Below are 19,387 nucleotides of genomic sequence, written 5' to 3' on the forward strand. Positions count from 1 at the left end.
ACCTATAGCAGGGGTTCCCAAACCTTTCAATTCCAAGGACCTCCAAATAGCCATAGCCTCTGACTGCAGCCCCCCTATTGTGAAAAAAAGAAAGAAAGAGAAAAAAAAGACAAGCTCACACACAACGGGTTGTACGCATCGCATCTGTGGTGTATTGTGAGCTTATAGATCAGCTATTTTAGGCGTGAGACACTGTCATGTGACGAACTATAAATCATGCTTGAGGGTGTCTCACTTCTGTCTGTTGCAGCAGCCCCTGCTCCCTGACGAAGGCTGAAACATCACTGAGTGGTATTTGATCCGACGGTCTACTCTGCAGGTTTGAACGAAAATCTAAATATATCCTGACCTGGCACAGAGTAGTTAGACCAACTTATCACAAAATGTGTAGGACCATTGACGTATGTGTATGTGGTACAAAAATTATGTATTTTACATCAATACAATTATTTCTGTCAATTTTTTGTCATACATACATACTGCATTTGACTCAGCATTGTATTGTTGACTCTGTATTTTAAAGTTTACAACACATTATACAGTTGACTCCGCATTTTATAGTTGGCAGAACATTTTACAGTTGACTCAGCATTTTACAGTTGACCCAGCATTTTACAGTTGACAGAGCATTTTACAGTCGACTCAGCATTTTACAGTTGACTCAGCATTTTACAGTCGACTCAGCATTTTACAGTTGACAGAGCATTTTACAGTTGACTCAGCATTTTACAGTTGACAGAGCATTTTACAGTTGACTCAGCATTATACAGTTGACTCAGCATTTTACAGTCGACTCAGCATTTTACAGTTGACACAGCATTTTACAGTTGACTCAGAATTTTACAGTTGACAGAGCATTTTACAGTAGACTCAGCTTTTTACAGTAGACTCAGATTTTTACAGTTGACTCTTTCATTTCACACATGATTTTGAGACTTTCTCAACTGACTTTGTCTGTCTTCCATATTTATAATTGAGCATCTACAATGTCTGATTGTAAATTAGAGACCATGGCAAATTGCCAAATCCATCCAGCCTATAGGTGTCATAAATCCCTCAGAGGGAGACCGGGGGGGCTTCACCAGGAGTTAGACTGCTCCCTGAGCCAGAGAAACATGTCAAGTGCACCATTAAGCCAGGCGTAACGACCAATAAACCTGCCTAGAGGGACACGTTATAGATGACTGATTCCATGCAACACACACACACCTCTCTCTCTCTCTCTCTCTCTCCCCCCCCCCCCCCCCCCCTCTCAGGAAGACATCCAGGATGCGAGCAAACAAAACATAGCAGGGTTTGAGTGATATTGTGTCAAACATAAATCTTGCTGAAAACAGGTCTCATTCCTGGTGTTTCTTTGAGCATTCTTTTTAACAACTTGAACCCTAACGTCCCAATTCTGGGCATGTGATGTCAAAGAATGACTACCGTTGTTGAGACAGTGGTGGTGCACTTCAGCAAGGAATCTAACACCCAACTTCTCCGGTGTTCACCAGTAGAAGGCTGTGATTGTAGGTTTAATGTCAAGTATACTACTATACAGTATTGTTTTACCTACTTAAGCCCTATACTTTGTTGTACAATGGTGTAGCATAAATCTGTCTGAAAACAGACCTGTGTCTCATTTCTGGTGTTTATTTGAGCAAAGCTGTTGTTGGATCTGATGATCGATCCAACCTTGAATGACATTATAAAAAAAATAAGGAAACAGTTTGAAAATGTACATTTTGTCAAAGAAAAAGAAAAAAATATATATAAAAAACGCGTTTGTAGATCTCCAATTTCCGCCAGTTATGACATGCCCAGAATAGGGACACTATAGTATTCATGTGGTTAACAAACACAGACGAGCAGAGATTTGAACAATGGAGGTGGATGTAACACAGAGAGGCAGCATACGCTGGCTTTATCATGCTCTCATTGTTCCTGACCTGTGTGTCAAGAAGATGAGACGCGCGATTTATGTCGTCTGGGAAGAGGTGTGGTTTGTCTCAAAGAAAGGTCAGCCCATCCTTGGGGATATGATTTCTTAATCAAAAAGATTAAGATATGTGAGAACCAGGACGCCAGTCTTTGTGTGGCAGTTACACCTTGTAATTAAAATCCATAAAGACCATAAATCTACGTGAACTCTGGATTAATCGTGGATAAATAAAGACCTGAATGTACTCTGAGTTGAGCTTCGGGGCGTGTCGGGCAGAGGTACCACTGTATGACAAAGTTAAGCAGGGATTTAGATTGCTTTTGTTGGCCCTATACATCACTGGATTAATGGTTTTATTCCCTATTATTTTTGTCTCAAGGGCAGAGTGTGACACTTATCTGCCTGAAGTCATGCGTAGGGCATGAAGCCATGTCTAATCTAAGTACCTTTTACTCAAGTACCGTTCTTAAGTACAACTTTGAAGTACTTTTCCTTTGCTCGAGTGTCTCCATTTTTCAATACTTAATTGTTTTCACTCCACTACAATTATTTTACAGCTAGTTACTAGTTACTTTGCAGATTTAGATTATTGCAAAACATATAATAATAAATATATATAATATATTAATAATACAATTAAGCCATAATTTATACTTCGGCTAATCGAAAATAGCCGGTCTTCAAGCTCACAATGCAATGCATCACGACAGGTTATGAGCTTGTAGATTTGCAATTTTTGAAAGTTTGACACATTTTTGGAAAGATTTGAGAGCTTAACTCGTAGGTATATTTTGTACTTTTCCTCAAGCAAATTTTACTGAAGTAAAAAATCTGAGTACTTAATCCACCAGGTCTAATCTTGGCAGGTCTCCAGTGCTTCTTGCCTTATCAGGATAATCACATCATGGTTCCTCTCCCCCACCCAGACTATGATGTCATACTTGGTAGACCGGGCTGAAAGCAGGAAGTAGAGGGTGACCTTAATCACCTCCACGTCGTTAAAATGCAATCAGATATTATAACACTTTGTGGCAACAGAGAGCGACCGGTGACAACACCGTGTTTCTGCAAATCCAATAAATGTCCGTCAGTCGCGTGTGGCTGCATGCGCCCATGAAGTTAATGTGTTTACAAGCCATCCTGGGTGCCTGTCCAGCCTCCTAAGCTGCGGACCATCTGCCGCTCTTTGGGGGAACCGGGATGACCACATTGTGTGTGTGTGTGTGTGTGTGCGTGTGTGCGTGTGCGCGTGTGCGTGTGTGTGTCAAGTCATGTATCACAAATTAGTGAGAGAAACAACCTCCACACAAAACAGGGGAAGGTTTGAAAATGTCTCTCTTAAAAAAAAACTGGAGACAGCCAAAAGTATGTAATCATACCGTTCTACAGTACATCATATAGCGAAAATTGTCTATCTATACAAGGTGCTGCGACGCGTTGTGAGCTTGTAGATCTATTTTCATCAAATGTTCATCTATTTTTCACCAATTATGACACTACAATAGAGACACTAGACATCTGGTTAATCCTGTGCAATTGACACTAGACTGCCTAAATTGTTTGTGTGAATGATATACGTGGGCGATATGTGATTTAATTTTTATTTGGAACAAGGTCGATTTCTTTTTTGCTTCATTACCACAAATAAAGGCATTAACCAGTATGACTGAGGCATCATCTATAGATATGAATTGTTTTGATGTGAAATATTCGCCGGCGAGTATTACACATTTTTGTTTGTCATGCCCCGGTGTGGAGTATAAGCATTACTCTATCCAGCTGTTTCCCTCTTTTCATCTCAATAATCTACAGAGAACTCTTGCAGTTGGAATGTAAAAATGGAAACAATATATCAGTGAAACAAGAATAGGCAAGACCTCTCTCAAGTCCCAATTAGAAACTTCAGCTCAAATTTAGAAGATACCCCATACTGTATCATAGTTGCCTTCACAGAAGCATTCTGGGTAGTCCTCAGGCACATTGGGAGGAAAAACTTGTGACAGCCAAACAGCCAAAAGTACAGTATGTAATGAATCTCTATGGCTAGTAGTGGAACATCAAAGTCAAGCCGATTTGCAGACCATTAATAATATTGTTTGTCAGTAGAAAAAAGGCAATGCCTCCTTACTAAGCACAGTAAGTTAGAAGTTGCAGACTCCTACTCAAGCACAAAATACACGTTTGACATTTCTTTGTTCATTTCTGCTATGTCAGAATTTATTTAAAGTGAATTTCACTTCAACTCTCAGAATACAATATCTGTAAGGAGAAAATAATTACTATCACACTCATAAATAGTTAAAAAATAATAATAATAATAACACAAATCCATTTTGCTTTTGAAATGTAAGAAATGTCAGGCTTTAGGTTAGTATTTTAGTACAATATAATGTGTTTTTTGATGTTTTTTTGTTATCTCCACCCCAAGCCTGGAACGGCTTGGGGTGGGGATTGTTTTCACTCCTGTGAGTCTGTCAGTGAGTGTGAAAATAACTGATCTACAAGCTCACAACGTGTTGCGATGCGACATGTTGTAAGCTTGTAAATCGGCATTTTTTTATGTTTGAACATTTATTTAATGACATGCTCAAAATAGTAATGCCAGGTTGAAATTGGTGTGAGTTTTATATATATTTTTTTTTACCAATGATAGCTTGTGCTTAAATAGTAACTACATTGGATCAGTTGGAACAACATATTTTCCATTTCCTGATTTGTATTTATTTTTGGCATACAAGGTTTCCGTTTGACAGCTACGACATGTAATACAGTATATCGTTGCTGTCGGTCAGAAACCTCATATCTCCATATTCTAACTTTTTGTGTTTTTTCTTAACGCCCTACTTGATCACACTACAGCAGGGGTTTTCAACCGGTGGTCCGCGGACCACTGGTGGTCTGTGGAGGTATTGCAGGTGGTCCCTGGCCATGCATATTTTTTTTTTTACTTTTAATAACTTACAGGAGTTCTTACTGTATGGTGTGTGTGTGTGTGTGTGTGTGTGTGTGTGTGTGTGTGTGTGTGTGTGTGTGTGTGTGTGATATGAAATGAAATGTGAGCTTACCATAATCACAGTAATCCTTAATCATATTCCATCATATTCAAACTAAATCACTGTATTTTATTAGATATTATATTGATATTATAGCTATTTTCTCCAGCTACCTGCGGTGCATCCCCCACCACTATTGTGTGGGGTGGGTCTATGATGGACCCACCACGCACAATAGTGGTGGTCCCCCCAGGTTGCTCTTAGTCAGGATGGTGGTCCCTGGCCTGGGTCAAAATCAGTTGAAAACCCCTGCACTACAGTGTCACACCAAAGCATCTAAAGCAGCAGATCCACAAGCTCGAAAAGCGGCGCGAAGCGACGCGTTTCGAGCTTGTAGATCTGCTACTTTTGCTGTTTTTGAATTAGAATCCAGAAGAGTAACAGTTTTGGACATATGAGGTTTCCACCCGACAGAGACTATAATGTGTAATATATAAATATCAACAGCATCACGGGTCAATATGTATGTATAGGGTGATCCTATTTACACTCTCACAGCAGGGATACCAGAACGGGCAGATGGAATAATGAGAAATGGAGGGAGAAAGAGATAGATGGATGGGAAACAGAACGTGGAAGGAAGGTCACCTGCCTACTAGAGGGTAAAATGAAGTGAAATATTCAGCAGTTTCTAAAAATATGTGGAATCCCAGGAGGTCTTTAAATTACATTCTTATGTCTTGTATATTACATGATGAATATTTCATAAACTGGGCTGTTTTGCTCACTTGCTCTTTGCTGCTGAACTGCTTTGATGCCTTTTTTTCAAGCTTCATGTATTCCCATGACTTTCTTTTTCCCCCCGTCCAGCTAAATTGTGTGTGTTTGTGTGTTAATGTATATGAATAAATATTATCAATGTGACTTGTTATCTATATTATTCTAAACAGAAAATCTGGAGACAGGCACTTTCTTTCTTTTTCCCTAGTGTACTCTGTGTGTGTGTGTGTGTGTGTGTGTGTGTGTGTGTGTGTGTGTGTGTGTGTGTGTGTGTGTGTGTGTGTGTGTGTGTGTGTGTGTGTGAGATGAGGTCAACAGTAGTTCAATTTGATTTTCTATGTTCATGTTTTGTTGGCTCTAAGTTTCTCCATATGCCATAAAATTATATATTAATAAGTGCGACTGTATAGGGTCCTATATGGCACCATCAAAGCTTTCCCACCTGAACCTAAACACAAAACTCCAGATGCTAAATTGCCTTTAGTATGCTGTATGGTAATTGACACCACCAATCGTGCTGGCATTAAGAAAGACATTATTTTGAAGTGGCTTCTTTCTCAAAAGTGTCATTTATACTGTTGCCCAATGAAATTGACAGATTTCAACAGAATAGCAGTTATTTATAATATATAACCTTAATCACCTAGCTTCCCTATTTTAGGCATGTAATTATAGGTGAAAATAATTATATATAGCAGATCTACAAGCTCACAATGCATTGCAATGCGACATATTTTCACAATGTGACACAATTGTATGAAGAGGTATAAAAAAAGGCTGAAAGGCTCACAACGCGTCGCAGTTGTGAGCTTGTAGATCTGCTATTTTCAAACATTTGAGTACTTTTACTTTTGGTGCTTTAAGTATATTTTGATGCCAATACTTTTGTTCTTTTACTCAAGTAACATTTTGAACACAGGCCTTTTACTTGTAACAGAGTATTTTTATATTGTGGCATTGCTACTCTTACGTAAAATATCGGAGTACTTCTTCCACCACTGTTCCACTATACATTTTGAACTCCACCGTCCAGGACAGGGCGGCTGGACCACAATTTCTCTCACAATTTCTATGCTATATTTAGAACGGCAAGAAAAGCCTTTAGTGCACTGCCTTGACAAACATCAAATATTTATCATGGTGGGGGAAGAAAATCTTGAGTATGAAAAATGTAGTTTTGTATGCAACACCACCCTGTGGCTTTCCCACATTCATCCTGCATTGGGCCTGTGCTTTGAAGCCTTGTTGTGAGCTGGTGCTTCCTGCCAAAGCATCCATATGGGCACAGGAGGAGGTTTATATTTAGACCTGATCTTGTGTTCATGTGTATAGGCGCCCACCAGGGGATTGATGCCATATTACTATCAAACCGGTATCATTCATTGGTGCAGAGGAAGAAGCTGCTTCTTCTTCTGTGAGGGCATCCGTGGTGGAAAAAGTACTCAAATATCAAAGTATCAATACTGCAATATAGAAATACTCTGTTACAAGTAAAAGTCCGGAATTCAAAATGTGCTTGAGTAAAAGTGCAAACGTATTGGCATCAAAATGTACTTAAAGTGCCTAAAGTAAAAGTACTCATTATGCAGAATGTCCCATTTCAAGTTTTCAAATCTATAAAAATCTTTGGAAAATAGCAGATCTACCAGCTCACAATGTGTTGCATCGCGACGCATTGCAGATATACAAGCTCATAGCGCGGCTTGTATATCTGCTATTTTTTAATAGCCAAAGTATAAGATAATGGTTAAAGTGGTTAAAATCTAAAATGACAGATGCTTTCCACGGGTCTCAATGGGTTAAAATCAATTCCAAGACAAATGTACACAAGAGTTGGAGTGTTGTTCAAGGCAAACGCACGGTGCATAGTCTATAATGAGTATAGGATGTACATTTTAAGGGCACTAAGGCAGTAATGAGGCAGTAAAGTGAGGGCCCGGGACGGAAGTAAACAAAAGGGTAATTGTTTTGTTTTTCCATATTGTTATGGAAAATAACCTTAGACATACACTGTCTGAGTCTTTGACAATTTGTTAGGTTGTTTTTCCAAGCAGCAGCTTTACCTTTTTTTACAAGACGCCTCATTTAAGACTCTAAAAGAAGGCCAAATTAACACATGAACAACATCAAGTGCCCATTAGCATTGGGGCACGGCACTTGAGCTTGAGTATCTGAAATAACAAATAACCCTGCAAGTTGATGACTTAAGTGTTATAGTGTTGTTGTTGTCGCAAGTAGACAATGCAAGGACAATTACTTGTGTTACAAATCAACTTGGCACGGTTTAAAAATGTGGTTCTCCCCCGGCTTTACCAAAATATTGATGTTTTGTAATAATAATATCAATCTGCAAAGCAACTAGTAATAAAGTTTTGAAGAAAACCAAAAAAATTGTACGACTTTTGCCCCTGAGATCTCAAAACTGTACTTCAGTGCAATACTTGAGTAAATGTACTTAGTTACTTTCCACCACTGCTTTCCAAAGTTTGTGAGCATCACTGCAGTAACTGTTGAAGAAGCACACATGCTGGAAGTGCTGTGTAGTAATGTTCACAATTCACTCTTTGTATCCGCTTACTTTCTCTTCCTGTGTGAACACTGACATGCATTTTAGTGCAACGTAGCCAGCTAGTCAGCCAGTTGTTTTCAGAGTTTCACGGTATGGACACTACGGTCGAGTACCTCATTCCTTATTAATCCCCGCAACACCACCACCCTCCAACCCCCAGCCCTGTTCCAAAGCCATGACCCCTAAGGTTCTTTCCGCTTGCTATGTGATGAGTGCTGCAGGGACTTCTGGCTGCAGAGAGTTGTATGTCACGCCTCACAGCTGCACTCTTGGATCAAATAGAGGACAAGCAGCCTTTTGTAATGTCTCTCTAACTGATTTTCCAGGGCGCCCCAACCCAGCACACACTGCTTCATGCTCCTCTTCCATGCTGATCTCTACTCCAGTTGCATTGAGATTGTCCAGCTCAGCTCATAGCGTAATGCTTTGGCTACCTCTGCAAAATTATGTTCACCTCATGTACACTCTCTACTCGCTGACAGACGCGTCCCGTTTGTGACTTTACAGTGTTTGTGTATTGTAGTCTATCCAGTGGTGTAAAGTAACTCAAGTACTGTACTTAAGTACAATTTTGAGGTATTTTTACTTTACTGGAGTATTTCCAATTTTCAGTACTTTTACTTCTACTCCACTACATCTCAGAGGCAAAACACTTTAGTTACTAGTTACTTAGTAGATTTTGATTAATATTACAAAATCACTTCAGCCCTATACATTTCAGCCATTTGAAAATAGCAGATCTACAAGCTTGATGCGACACATTGTGATTTTTATGCATTTTATACAATTTAAAACTTTCTGCATAATGAGTACTTACTACTTTTGCTACTTTAAGTACATTTTTATACCAATACTTTTGTACTTTTACTCGTACATTTTGAATTCCGGACTTTTAGCCTAGAAATAAATAATAATAAACAGCGACACACACACACACACACACACACACACACACACACACACACACACACACACACACACACACACACACACACACACACACACACACACACACACACACACACACACACACACACACACACACACACAAATAAATCCTTCATATGTTTAATAATGGATTTACCATTACAAGCTGAAGTAACGAGCAACTGAAAAGTTTCGTTATTCCAGAAGCCCTTGAGCATACAGTCGGATGGAAGACAGATGTTAACTAATAATGATTGTGTTCATATGAATTTGATGATGACGTTTACGTTCCATATACACATCATATGCACTCATGTAACTTTGACCATCAAAAATAAATGAATAAATACAACCTCTTTTTTTTATAATTGATTAAATTGATCCGTTTTATTAGCCCTAAATCAAAGTACTGAATGCTTGTTAGGCAAGAAATCAAGACTGATGATAGTAATGGATGTCAATTACAAGCAGACTTATAGTAAGTCAGACGCGTGGCTGATGGTAGTGGTTGCAAATGTACGGTAGTTGTGCTTCAAAGTGTCTGAATTCCCTCACTTCTGACACTCACCTGGATAATATTAAGCATGAACCTATTAGCTCTTATAATGCCTACAATCTGTCAGTCTGACCCACTGCCTTCCAGACAGAAATACTTTACTGCAGATGTCTGAAATGTTCTGTCGTACTTTTACAGTTTACTTCCAGTCACTTGAGTTGTCTTTAAAATGTGGTGGCAGCTGTTGTTCTCTTTGTGAACAGAGCTGTGAGCAGAATGAACACGCTGCACCTTGTTTGATGTTCAGTCTTTCTTACAGTAAGTGAGTTGGTCTCTGTTAGAATGTCTGTCTCTACCTCTGAAAGGAAATGCAATACTAACGGAGCCAACTAAGACCAAGGGCCTTGTTTTGGGGGCAGGTGGATTGGCGTCATTTGGCGAGAATAGGTGAATTGTCAATTTCCGGAGGTAGCGGAAAGCTAGCGGTGTGTTTTTCCCTACCTGTGTGTGTTTGGTATGTTGGGTATTTTGGGGGCTGTGTGTCGGTGTGGAAGGGGAGGTGCAGTAGAGTAGTAAGCAAATCGTCAGTGCACTGCAATTTTGGTGTCAAGATTTGCGCCGTCTGCCCGTTTGTGTTTGTGACTCCACAAAAGGATATCATTTTGCTCTTGAGAGAAATGGGCAGAATTGGCAAAGTGCCTGCAAGGTATCGTATGTACAAAGTTGACATTTTGGAGGCTGGAGACAAGATCATGGGGTCACTCAAATGGTTAGCGTTCATCCATTGAATGTGCTCGGAACGTTTCATGCCAATCTGCCCATTAGATATTGAGAAATCTTGTGTACTAGTGGTTATGGCCTAATGGTGGCACTAGACTAGAGGAAAGGCCATGGGGCCACCAAAATCAGTGTTCATCCTCTGCATATCATGAGGGTGCACAGCAAATGCTGTGGCAGCCAGTAGTTGTTGAGAGATATCTTGTTTTGAAGGAGAGAGCTGGATGGAGTTGGACGGATGGACCAACCGACCGACATTGCCTTCCTCAGAGCCCTAAAAGCTGAAGTGCGTCTCTGTTTAAGTGAGAGTTGTGTTGTGTTCCAGAACCAGGAATAAATTAATCAAAACTCAGGAATCAGAATGTGATATGTAGCACCGCCAGAGCCTGAGGAGAGGCCGCTTGCTGTAATCAAAACACAATGCAGAGGGCGAGTTTTGTGCTGCTGCAGAATCAGATCCAACAGGAAGGAATACACTTTCTTACTCATAACACTCATTAGTCTGGGAGAGGAATACCTTACAAACGACATAGACCAAGGTTATTATAATGAACTAAAACGGAAATAACCAAAACCAGAAATTAAGAAACATTCTAGAATCAACAGAATCAGAATCAACTTTATTGTCACATCAAAGGTTAACAGGTTGTTTTTGTGCAAGCTCCGCGTTCATTGTAGGGGTTTGAACAGTTTGTGGCTGGGTGGAGCTTATGTCCTTGATGATGCGCTAGGCTTTTGACTACACACCGCTTCTTGTACAGTTCCCGGAGCGCGGGGAGCTCGACTCCCATTATCCACTCTGCCGACCGCACCACTCGCTGTAGGTTTTTCTCTTCTCAGGCAGTACAGTTTCCATACCAGGCCGTAACACAGCCAGATAGAACGCCTTCAACTGAGCTGTTGGAGGTGGGCTCCATAGAGGCAGGAGATTCCAAGTTGGGGTTGATTAGATCTTGTGTTCATGTCTCATGATATACTGTAGCGTTATTTGTAAGAAATACGCTCCCACTAATTAAAAAAATCTACTACGGTAGGAATGTGTATGGCCTATATGGGGAGATACATCATCAAGAAATCCATATGATTTTTTTTATTGCATAACTTATGTTCAAGAGAAAAACATATGGCAGACCGGTAGCGCCACCATTTGACTGATTTGAAACATTTTTGTTGTGTGTGTCTTTCTTGGCCTACTGGCAGCGTGCTTAATGCTGATTGGTCCAGCGTTTAGCGAGATTATTTCCATCCACACCGCACACCACCACATGGTCTGGTTGTTGAGTAAGATCCCATTCTCTTGAATGGTATTCATCCTCTGACTCACTGTCACTGACTCACTCACAACATTTTCTGCATACTGTAGCGTAGCCATAACGAGCAGGAAACTGGTGACAAGCGACGCTGTCATCTCTGTCCGCTGCTCATTTGTTTGTTGTTTGCACGTCGTGAATGTGCTGCCTGTCTGAATGCATGCCCTAGTATGTGATTCATATACTTAACAATGCAATACGACCACATTCTTAGACGAGCCTCAAGTTGTGCAACCGATAATGCACCATGAAATCGCCCAGGTGCCAAAGATTCCTGTTCACGACCACAAGCAAGCAAACTATGTAGTGTGACCACCGACACCCTGTCTTATTTTCTTGTCTGGGTTGATGAATTGTCTCCTTGTAACTCTGTAGTTCTTAATTACGCCACAGCGTAAAGTAGATTTATTGCTTTGTGTGAGCAACACGCGGTGCATTCTTAGAGTCCTAACCACACGATCCTGCACTGTGTGTGTGTGTGTGTGTGTGTGTGTGTGTGTGTGTGTGTGTGTGTGTGTGTGTGTGTGTGTGTGTGTGTGTGTGTGTGTGTGTGTGTGTGTGTGTGTGTGTGTGTGTGTGTGTGAGTGAGACACTGTTGTTTGTCTTCGTCCCTGGCAGAGGTATGCACTCATACTCTTCAGAGGAATGCATACATGCATAGTATGCTATGAACCCCACTTTGACACGGCCATTTAAGGCCGCGTCTGCACAGTTCTCAAACACAATGATCCTCATTTATCCCCCATCAATGTTGCATGTGTTTGTCAGAGTGTGCGCGCACGCACATGAATGTGTGCATGTGTGTCGGCATGCACATCCCCAATTTTTTTTTGCGTCGGCTGTCAAGTAAATATGAACGCAATTTCAATGAATGCCTGCCAGGTATGTAATGACAAAATGAAGACAGCTGAGTATTATGAATTGAGAAGGCACTTTAAAATTGCTATTTAATTGCAATAACATTTCATGAACTTTCGGTTGAAACCACCTACTGTACCATGCATGTTTCATCCTGCACTTCTGAAATGCTTTTGACTTGGGGACACAGGTAAGTTAATATAATAACAGTAATAATAATACATTTTACAGGGAGAATTGGTCTCAGGGTATTAAAAACATGCCTCAACCTGTTGTTCGTCCATTAGCACTGTCACAGCCAATGCAGCCTATTCCTGACTGGACCACATAGGTTCTATAGTACCTGCAAATCAATAATTTTCATATTATCCCAGTTCGCCTGCAGTCGCCTCCAGCCACACACACACACACACACACACACACACACACACACACACACACACACACACACACACACACACACACACACACACACACACACACACACACACACACACACACCCGGGTCCAGCCCTTGGGTGGCGTCTTTGTACAGAATCCCATTAACCCCGGTCGGCGACAGCCGCGACACTACTCGACTATACACTGTATGTCTTTTTTTCTCCCCATGAGAGCCACTCAGAGGCTACTGTACGATGACACTCAGCCTTGCGTCATGTATCTCCACCTGGTCGAGGCATGGATTATTATTCCTGGCCCTCGTACGTATCTGAAGTCTTAATAAAGCCTCTTTAATATGCCTCTAACCATAATGGAGATCACACAGACACACACACACACACACACACACACACACACCGCTGCTGAAGGAGAGTGTGGATGATTCGGAGGGTTGATGGGAAAGAGGAGGAGGAGGAGGAGGAGGAGGGCGAGAGAGAGAGTATGGAAGGAAAGGGTTGCCACAGCAACTGGTTATTCAGCGACAAGCGCAGCATAGAAATCCACTCATGTTACATCAGTCTCATTACTCCGGTCTCTTTTCCACCCCCCCCCCCCCAACACACGCCGCTCCAGCATGATGCTGTACATATCGTCGCGCTGTCGGCCCCGGAAAACCTTGTATGTCCTAAACGGTTTACTTTCCAGGCAATGTAAACAAGAAAAGAAAAGAGCCAAAGGAGTTACTATTGTGTCACAAGCTCTTGTTCTACAGTACGTCCTCTTGGTGGCTCCTCACTGCTAGAGTCAGTCGGATACGACAGCAGTGACAACACAGAAATGTGTGTGGGGAGAAAAATAATTGGCTAGTCTAAATTTAGAAAAATAAAAATAAAACAAGCTCTTGTTAATGCTTTCCATTGGCTCAATATTTATTTGAGAAAAAAAAGCACTCGTGTAGCGCAGTGTTAAAGTGCCTGCCCACCACCACTGAGGTTGTGGGTTCGATCCTACGGGCTGGGGGCGGCACCTGTCAGTGGGGAGTGTTGGGCGGGAGGAGTAGGACGAAGGCTCTATGTTCTCCCGGTGGGGGCTCCGCACTGGCAGGAGTCAGTAGGATACAACAGCAGTGACAACACAGACATGTGTGTGGGGAGGAATCAATTGGCATAACGACTAAATTGGGGAGAAAAGGGGGTAAAAAAGCACGAAAAAAAAACACTTTCACTTTCCAAAATTCTTTGAAAATAGCAGATCTACAACGCTACTTTAGCTGCTTTTGGGTGAAACTCTTGTACGACGAAGTGGGCCGTTAATTATAAAAGAATACACGGTTTTCTGCTCGACAGCGACGATATCCCGAGAGTCATTAAATGGTTCTGTGTTGACGGATCGTTGATGGGACCTCATTTCCTGTCTCCCCTCGACTCCGCACGACTGCACACACCGGCTCTTCATCACAATAAGTAAACCTCAGGGCTCCGCTGTGACGTTCCAGGATTAAGCTCGCTTCGATATTACTTCCCACAAAAAATATTCCCTGTTTAACCACTTTTGTACTTCCTCTATCCATCTATCCATCTATCTCTCTATTAATACAATCGCCTCTTGCTCTTTGTGTGTGTGTGGGTGTGGTGTGAGTGTATATAGCTCCAACTAAATCCATGTCATCTAATAGAGGCCTTGATCAACTAATATTTCCATAAAGCACCAAATAAAGACAGTTCCCACAAATGACACCATGATCAGACAGATGATAACGAACACTCTCCTCTTCATGCCGTTTTCCCTCTCCCTCCCCATCTACCCTGGCATGGGCTGTTTCAGAACCCTGAGAACGGCGAGGCTGCAGAACATCACCACTAGCATGCAAAATAGGCATTTACCCCAATGAACATTATACCATATCTCATTATAACCCACCAGCATAGTGAAAACCCAATGATGACCAACTACTTCTAGATAATAGGGCCACGTAGCGGCCCAAACCTCTAGTTGATTGAAAATAGCCGATTTACAAGCTCACAACACGTCGCAACACATTGTGAGCTTGTAGACTCTATTAGATTATATTTCTGCTATATTTAGAAAAATATACACGGGGTATAATTTTGTTCCAAAAGTTTTTATATAATATTTCACCTATAATGACCTGGCCAAAATAGTGCTACCAGGTTGAAAGTGGTTAAGGGAAGCCCTCACTCAACTTGTTTTCTTTTTTAAGGAACTGCATTTGTAGCATTCTTTGCTCCTAAAGGACAGCCACCTGGAAAAGAAATGCCTCCCTCGCGAAGGGCTGAATAGTATCTATGTCGCCATGGCAATGTCGGGAGCAAAGCTGAAATAAAGGCAGCGAGGGCTGTGAAGCAGTCCTATTCTGGGCGACAACAGAGGGATACTCTTTGTAGGGAGGGAGAGGAATTTGAAAGGAAGCCCTCATCTGTATTCTCCTGCCTGTACCAACTGAAAGATATCCTATGCAATAATGGCCCTCGCCCAAGGCAAGCCTCACAAGGAGAGGAATCCATGTCCCTCTCTCCCCCTCCATCTCCACTCCATTTAAACTTCAACACTCCATCTCAAGTTTATTTTTCAATCGAACTCTTCCTGGACAATTAGGAGATAGAATAACCAGAGCCAGGCTCGTCCATAAACCTGAAACTCTTCTCTCTCTCTCTCTCTCTCTCTCTCTCTCTCTCTCTCTCTCTCTCTCTCTCTCTCTCTCTCTCTCTCTCTCTCTCTCTCTTAAAACAAAAAATCTCCACTGCATGGAGCGCTGATCGCCACCAGCCATTCTTTTCAAAACAAGTAAATTAACTGTGTATTCATTCTTACAGTACGTGATGCATGGGGCATTCTCTTTTAGTAGGCTACAGAGGTGTAAAGCTAAAGCATGTGTAGCTGTAGTTCACCTTTACTTATGTATATTTCACTTTTGTTGAGAGTTCTCTGTCTGTCTGTCTATCTGTGTTTCTCTCTTTCTCTCTCCCTTTCTCTCTTTCTTTTAGGATACACACCATTGATTAATTAACTGTCTCCCTCTCCCTGGAGTCATACATTTTTCTTAGACATGAACATGTAGTTACATGTACTGCGCTTTACTGACCGATGACACCGATGCTGTGTGATTGGAATATTATCACGTACATAAGTTTGTCATACTGTATGTGGTGCAAAACTGAATAAGAAACACCTCGGACTTCATAAACGTCCCACAGTCCTTGGCATCCTGTTGGAGCAGTCTGGACTGGGCCTGCATGAATTCGATTCTGCTGTTGGCACACAAACAAAACAATCAACTGTCAGAAATTCTTGCCATTTTTTGATTTTGAACACATGACAAACTGCTGAAATTGTTGGCAGTCATGATTGAATTAGTCAAAGCCTACTGTGATTCATTTTATGATTCACAAGTCTCATTGCTCGTCTTGTAAGCCACACAATTGTCGCCAAACACTTTTGATTCACTTTGAGACATTTGAGATATGTTTGATCTGTGCAAGGGTGCAGGAGAGAGCAGATACAGCCATTCTACTTTCACCTTCTCTCTGCTGAAACATGGCAGCTGTCAGCGGTGTAAAGTAACTAAGTACATTTACTCAAGTACTGTACTTAAGTACAATTTTGAGGTACTTTTACTTTACTGGAGTATTTCCAATTGTCTATGCTTTTACTTCTACTCCACTACATCTCAGAGGCAAATATTGTTTTACTCCACTGCATTTATTTGAAAACGTTAGTTACTAAGTTACTTTGCAGATATAAATTATTACATTATAAAACATACATTAACCACTTTACCCTATTTTATACCTAGGCTATTTGAAAATAGCCGATCTACAAGCTCACAACGCGTCGCATCGCGACGCGCTGTGAGCTTGCAGATCTGCTATTTTCAAACATTTTAGTACTTTAACTTTTTTGGTATTTTAAGTACATTTTGATACCAATACGTTTGTACTTTTACTCAAGTAACATTTTGAACACAGGCCTTTTACTTGTAACAGAGTATTTTTATTGTGGTATTGCTACTTTTACTTAAGTAAAATATCTGAGTACTTCTTCCACCACTGTCTAAAGAGTTCAGTACCGCTACAGAATAGACTACAGGCATGAAGAGGCGTGTCCTGCGATGCTATACACCTTCTACACTGGAAGTATAAGTTCTGTCGACGGGACACCTGTTTGTGCAGGTGCCAAGAAACTGTCAGCTTATGACTTCTCACGACCACTTGCAAAGTAGAAGAGCAGATCTGCAGTAACGTGAGAACTATCCCTCAGTTGACTTAAAGCCCAATTTCCACTTCATCGTACAATGGTGTCATTCGGCGAAAACGGCTGATCTGCAAGCTCAAGACGCTTCTCGGACGCAATGCGTTGTGAGCTTGTAGATTGGCTATCTTAGCCGCGGCGACACCGTGGTACAACAGAGCATAGATTAACCCATTAAGACCGGGAACGCATCTGTGTCATTTTGATTTCTTTGGCTATTTTTTTGAATAGCCAAAAAAATTAATAGCCAAAAAGATCTTGCAGATCTTTGATTATATATTTTTAAAGCGAACAGTTTCCAGGGACCCCCAGAAGCAAAGATTTTAGTTAGAAATGTTCGCTTTGAAAAGTATATATTCAAATATTTGCAAAAATATTCAAGATTTTTCAAAAAATAGCAGATCTACAAGCTCATTGTGTGGCACTCGGTGCCGCGCTATGAGCTTGTATATCTGCTATTTTTGTAATAGCCAAAGAAATCTTAAAACGACACAGATGCGTTCCCGGTCTTAACGGGCTAAGTATCAGGAGTGAAGGTGCAGCAGTGTATAGAGTTACATCATCGCTAATCGGATTTAATCGGACAAACATCAACCGGGGGGTAGATTACTATCATTCCTAACACCAGGTTGAGCCGAGTTTAGGAAAACATTCCTGGCCCACGTAGAAGCACCGTTCCAGATGAACATGTGTACTCAGCCAAACGTGCTCCGTGGTTGATGAGAGCTCGTCTGTGAGAACGGCAACTTGTATGGAAGCCAAAACTAGCGGGTTGTAAAGTGAGTCACTACTCGGAGCCAACGTTTGGTAGTCCGGGACGGGTCTGGCAGAGGCTTTAATGACCCTTGTACAGTTTCTGATGAGTCCAATAAAGCATCTGGGCCTTGGGTCAGTTTGTTTTGAATTCGCTCCATCTAAAATGTACTTAAACTGCACTTTCGCCAATGTAAATTTCACGTGATAATAATGACATAACCCTGATGTGTTCAAACGTTCCAGAGTGGAGTTGATCCTCAATCATTCATTTGCACATCGGACTGCGTTGTTGTCATGAAGATAGTCTCGCGTAGCCAGAGGATCAGAGCTCTCCACCTACTGGTACACGTATGGTGAATGTGAGCTAAAACTGTGCGGAAACTATTTGGAAATGTACAAAATATTAGCAATTGCAGAACCAATGCAAAGACTTTAGGGTGGTCCGTCATTATTAGGACGGTATCAGCATTGGTTTTCAAAGCAGTGGCCGTAGGTTTGTTAGAGCAGTGGTTCTCAAACATTTTCATGTCAAGGACCCCCAAAATGATATGCATTTGGCCGCGGACCCCCCCATCTCCAAATACCAGTACCGCGCTATGAGCTTGTAGATCTGCTATTTTTGAATAGCCAAAGTATAAAATATGGATAAAGGGGTTAAAATGATTGTGACGCTTTATTAGCACATTTTTCGGGGAACCCCCTTGTACCCCCCCCAAGGACCCCTGGGGACCCCACTTTGAGAACCAATGTGTTAGAGGAGACCTCCGATCTACTGTCTATGTGAGAGCGTTGTGACGAGAACCTACGTATGATTTCTGAGTTTTTAGATTGCGGAGCCAAAAAAACGGTTGTGTACTTCCTGAGGTTGATTGCCTGCGCAACCTTTCGTAAACACAAAGCCCAGCAGTGGCGGTGGAGCGAAGGCTAGGGTGAGACAGGAACACACACATCCACAGTGATAACAGGAGACAAATGCCTCAGATTCCAAGCAGAAATGGCCCTGTTTGACGTCAGGGGGGGGCCATGCATACATTTTGTTATCTCCACCGTGTGAGCAGGACTGTAGCAGTGGAAGTGGTCTGTGCCAACGCAATGCTTCACCACCTCCTCCCCTCTAGCTCGCTCTTTCTCTCTCTCTTATTGTCTCTCTCTTTCCTTATTCTCTTTCACTTTCCCCTCCGTCACAGCCTGTCTTTCAGCCCCCCCTTCTCTCTCTCTCTCTCTCTCTCTCTCTCTCTCTCTCTCTCTCTCTCTCTCTCTCTCTCTCTCTCTCTCTCTCTCTCTCTCTCTATCTCCATCTCTTTACCCTCTCTGTCTCAGCCCGTGGCTGACCCATGGGGGGTAAAC

Source organism: Gymnoscopelus braueri (assembly GCF_963280865.1).
Source record: "Gymnoscopelus braueri genome assembly, chromosome: 16".
Classification (NCBI taxonomy): domain Eukaryota; kingdom Metazoa; phylum Chordata; class Actinopteri; order Myctophiformes; family Myctophidae; genus Gymnoscopelus; species Gymnoscopelus braueri.